Here is a 5,600-nt window from a genome sequence, read left to right on the forward strand (position 1 = left end):
GCCAAATCGGGAAGCCATACAAAAGTGTCAAAAAGACAGATCAGGTAGTCAAACAAGTTCAAAAGTCAAAATTGGAATCAGGGGAAAAAAGACAGGCATTCTCTCTCTCTCTCTCTCTCTCTCTCTCTCTCTCTCTCTCTCTCTCTCTCTCTCTCTCTCTCTCTTTATACAGTCAAAAAGCAAAACACAGAGAAAGAACAAAGATTGTGACGTGGTATAAATAGGCAGATAGCTTTGATATGCAGGAGAAAAATAGGAAACGGGGCCCTAGCTTCCGCCCCCAAACTCCACTTTAAAGTTAACATTTAATTCAAAATGATTATTTTGATATAAAACATTAATAGGTTAACTGTTACATGAAACTGAAGTTTCTGTTCCTTCATATTTAAAACTTTCCTCACCTACAAAGTTTAGGTAAACATGTACTGTCTATTCATATATACACTGATGCACAAAAGAAATGCAACAATCAGGTCTAATGGATTTAATCAAATATTTTAAACACAGATATCAAACAAAACCACAGAAAATTTGAACAAAAATACAGATCAACGAATCATAATAAGTTTTCAGTTTGAAACGTGACACATTGTCAAGATGAAAACATTATTAAGTTAGCTTAGAACTGTGGATTAATATGTTGTTTCTTGAACAACAAACAAAACACTGTTGATCTGTGCTTTCTTCCTCTGTTTTCCTGGATCCTGGGCAGGTCAGGAGCTTTGTCTGTGGAACTCTTTTATACTTACCGGCCACCTCCAGCACTTGGGAAAGCTGCGTACTTACCTGCTTCTCCTACTGTCTCCAGCAGAGGGAGACAACGGACATGGGGACTGTTTATACTTACCTGTTACACCTGCAGTCTCCAGCAGAGGGAGACACCGGACCATTGAACTGTGCACAATTACCAGTTTTACCTGTCATCTCCAGGGCAACAAGGACTGGGAACATACCTGCGGTGTAGCCACCTATGGAAACAAACAAACTGTTTAACCAATAAGAAGAAATGAAAGACACAGGCGAACTGTCATAAAGACTTACCTACGGGACAATCTCAGAAAGAGATATTTGTTTTGTTTATTCTGATTAGCTTTTTTCAGAGGGACGGAAAAGTGAGATAGTTAACCCTTTGCGGTCCTGTGTCGGACCAGGTCCGGCATTACTATTGTAGGAGCCGAATGAAGCTGAAAAATGGGCATATCTCATAACCCCATGCACTACAGAGAAAACACAGACATAAACAAAGGAGATAGCTGCTTCTGCATCTAGCGCTCAAAGAATACCACGGACATTTTCAGAACTTTTTGAGATGTTATAGTAATAAAATAATGACTTGGATCGTATTATTGAGGAGTTTAGTGATAAAACGAGTGATCAGGAGAGGATTTATCACTATGCACGTCTATAAAGAGGTATGCGGAAAATACAATGAACAAGGTATGGGGCTTGGCTGGAGATACAGTTCTGAGTGTCCTTTTGCGATTCAATGCCTTTTAAACCTGTTTTACTGTGAAAAAAAAAATTAACAGCGTGTGTAAAATAAACAGCATATATGAAAATAAATTAGACCTGACGCGCCTGACAAGCACTGAATAAATGGACTGCAAAGGGTTAATACCCAGTTAAGGGTCAGGTTTTTGTTTGATATTTTTCATATAATTTTTTTGGTGATTTTTTTCTGTTTATTTGAGTAATAAAAAAAGATTACCTGTACAAACAGGTTACCGAATACTGTCTCTGGGTCACGTCTGCTTTAAGCTCACACCTGGTGTAAGTAGTGAGATCTTCTGACAGATACTGAAACAATGTCACCACGCTTCCAGGTTACAAGGGACTGACCGCTCAAGGAAGCAATGGCAGAACTGGATGCACTAGTATGAGTCCTGATGACAGCCACACCCAACAAGACCAGACTAGAGTACAACAGGAGACCAACCGGTTGCAAAGTCAGCAGCTTGAGGAAGCCAGACAGGAGCGTTTAGTCATGATGCAGCACCTGGAGAAGATGTCTGCCACCAACCCCACCCCTTTTACAATATGCTCAAACCCACGTATTGCAGAAAATGACCAAAGAAGTTGACGTTGAGGCGTTCCTCATGCGGGAGAGCTGGCCATCTGTAAAGTGGGTAGGCATTCTGGCCCCATTTCTGCAGGAGGAGCACAAAAAGCATACCATGATCTGGCTCCAGACATCATGGATGATTACAAGTGTTTAAAAGGAGAAATCCTGGCATGGGCAGGAGTTACTCCATCTGTGAGGGCCCAGAAGTATCATGCGTGGATTTACAAACCTGAGGTACCCCCATGCTCAGAAATGTTCGACTTAATTCACCTGGCCACTAGGTGGCTGAAACCAGATGTGAACAACATCAAAAAAGTCATAGTGATAATCATCATGAACTGCTACCTGCGCACCCTTCCAGCCCCCTTAAGGAAGTGGGTGGGGCATGGTGACCCAAATATGATCAACGAGTTTTTGACCTGGTCAAGCACCAACTAGTGGCTGAGGAGTTGTCTTGACAGCCACAAACCAATATGCCAAACAGCCCGACTGGGTCGTCATGGAAACCATGCCCTGCCCCAGGGACAGGACAGGTAATATAGAGCCACTATGGGGAGGGGGGGGGTTGAAGAGCAGTCCATGACCATGAAGGGACCTTTAAAAATAGTAAATTGGGACAAGGTAGTGGGGATTTTAGCACTTATAGGTGCTATAAATGCAATAGGATAGGCCATGTTGCAAAATTATGTAAGCATGAAGAAAGGAAGAACCCATGGACTGTAGCCTAGGAGATCAATTTTGTGATAATATAATTGTACCTAAACTAGCAGAGGGAAGGTACTGTGGCAATATTACCCCACCCCTGTGTATTTCTGTGTTGTATGTTACTTGTTGTGTTAATGTTGGTGTATAGTCATTGGTACATGGGATATAAACGGGTCTGTGTAACACAAGTTTTTAAAATGTATATTTATATTTAGCACGAGGATTGCACAGCACTTCACGTGCAGGTAAAACATAATATGTGAGCATGGGGAATTGCACTTTTATTAATTCATGTGCAGTTGTACCGAGACTTCAATTGAATGATTGATTAGCAATCGAGTCTCGGTACAGCTGTATAAAAGCAGCATGTTTTCACTCACTCGGGTTTGTGTGTTCGGTGAGTGGAGAATGGGATTGGAGACGGAGGTAATAGTAATAGATATAATAATTTCAGCTCACCATGTTTGTCTGTGTAGTTCGTTTTTGTTTGTCTCTTTGTTTTGGCTGCCAGTGCCGTGTCTGTCTTTTACAACCTTTTACTTTCTGTCTGTTTCTTTATTAAATGCTGAGCGCAAACAATCGCTTAGCTTCACCAAACTCCACCTCTCTGTTGTTTATTTGTTGGTTCCTGGTTCTGGTCTGACGTCTACCACTGCAGCTGCCTTTGTGACACATGGTGTCAGAACCGGGATTACCAGCACCTCCTAGACGTAGACCAGAGCGTGAACTACAGTTTTTTTTTTTTTTTTGAGGGGGAAAAGAAGAGGACTGTTGGGGTTTTTTGTGTGGGAAGAAAAAAAAAACAGTTTTTGTATTACAAAAAAAAATTAAAATAATAATAAAAAAAATGGAATGGGAGGAAGAAAGGCAGCCATGGCGTAATCACCAGGAGGAGTTGAAGGAAAGAGGGGCTCCATGGTGCGCCTCCTGCATGGAGTATGGGCACCTCCAGGATGTATGCCTCTTGAAGGCCCTCTCTTTTTGAAGGCCCTCGATCAGATAGAGGTGAAGGATGCGGAGGAGTGGCTTCGCCTGAAGGCCCCAAGACCAGCCCACAGAAAAAAGGGGAAGAAGCGAATGCCAGCTCCACAGCCAAAAAAGGAGGAGTCTGTACGTCCACTGCCCAAGAGGGAGGAGTCTGTGCTGGTTTCACCTCCACAGCCTGAGGGGCAGGAGCCTGAACACCCACAGCCCAAGATAGAGATCCTGGAGCATCCACAGCCCAGGAGGGAGGAGACAGAGCCTTTCCCATCCTCTGAGGAGATGCTGGAATGGGTGTCAGACCCAGAGTGGAACGGGGAGGACCTCCCACAGGTTGTTGACCTGCTGTGGGCCAGAGATGGGGAACATTGGGAATGCTGGGAACAACACTACTACCCAGTGCCATTTGTGAACCCGGCAGCCATGGTGATCAACTACTTGGCTGTCGATATAGGACTGCCCCAGCAGGTTGCATTCCAAGTAGGAGGAGCAACGCCTACCTGCACCCTCATTGGGCTGAAGGGAGACTAATTGCAGCTCCCATCTCCACCAGTAGAGGAATAATGCCTGCTGGTTTCACCTCCAGAGCCAGAGGGAGAGGAGCAGTCTCCGGCGTCAGAGGGAGAGGAGCCATCACTGCCTCTCCAGCGCCAGAGGGAGAGGTCCCACCACTGTCGTCCAGAGCGAGAGAGAGAAGCTCTACTGTTCCCTGAAAATGAGGGAGAGTCTCACCACAGTCTCCTGCAAGTGAGGGAGATCCACACCAGTCCCCTGCAAGTGAGGGAGAGCAGCAACAGTCCCCTGTAACACTCTGCTCCCACCTCCCTCGCCTGGAGACTACAGGTCGCTCCCACCTCCGTCTCCAGGAGACTACACGCTGCTCCCACCTCCGTCACCAGGAGCTGCCTTTGCCTCCGCCACCTCCACCGCCAGGAGCAGAGCAGCAGGAACTTCCTCTGCCTCCGCCACCTCTACCAGCAGAGGGTGAATGCCTGCTGGGTCCCTTATCACCGGCAGAGGATGAATGCCTGCTGGTATCACTTCCTCCACCATCACGAGGAGAGGAGCTGGAGCTGCCTCTGCCTCCATCACCATCAGGTGGAGAGGAGCAGGAGCTGCCTCTCCCTTCACCAGAAGGACCAGCATTTCCGCTGCCAGTGGTACAGTGGGAGGAGAGATTCGCCCCACCATCAGCACATCAGATTTAGAAGTGAGTAGTTTTTCGAGATTTACGATTATACTGTAAATTTACAGTATAATTGTAAATCTCGAAAAACTACTCACTTCTAAATCTTTTGTAGTCATTTTTGTATTACTTTAGTATAAATACATGTTAATTTGGATTCATATGTTGTTTTTGTTCTGACTTTATGTGAATGAAAAAACACAAATTCTCCCGTTTTCTCATTGGAAATAGTGATATTTTGAAATATCAATGTCTTGGTCTCAAAAGCAAAGTTTGTGGGGAATAATAGCCATTTTCTATACTTTTGAGGAATAAGCAATTAGGAAATAACACTTACTACCCAGGAACAAAAAAATAATAATAATAATTGTTACACGGTGTTAGCAATTGTGTCTCAGTACAGCTGCATAAAAGCAGCATGTTTTCATTCACTCGGGGTTGTGTGTTCAGTGAGTGAAGAATGGGATTGGAGGTGGAGGTAATAGTAATAGATATAATAATTTCACCGTGTTTGTCTGTGTAATTTGTTTTTCTTTGTCTTTTTGTTTTGGCTGCCAGTGCCGTGTCCTGTGTTTTGTTTGTCTTTTACAACCTTTTATTTTCTGTCTATTTCATTATTAAATGCTGACAATCGCTTCACTTCACCAAACTCCACCTCTCTGTTGT

This window comes from Polyodon spathula, chromosome 14, assembly GCF_017654505.1.
Source record: "Polyodon spathula isolate WHYD16114869_AA chromosome 14, ASM1765450v1, whole genome shotgun sequence".
Classification (NCBI taxonomy): domain Eukaryota; kingdom Metazoa; phylum Chordata; class Actinopteri; order Acipenseriformes; family Polyodontidae; genus Polyodon; species Polyodon spathula.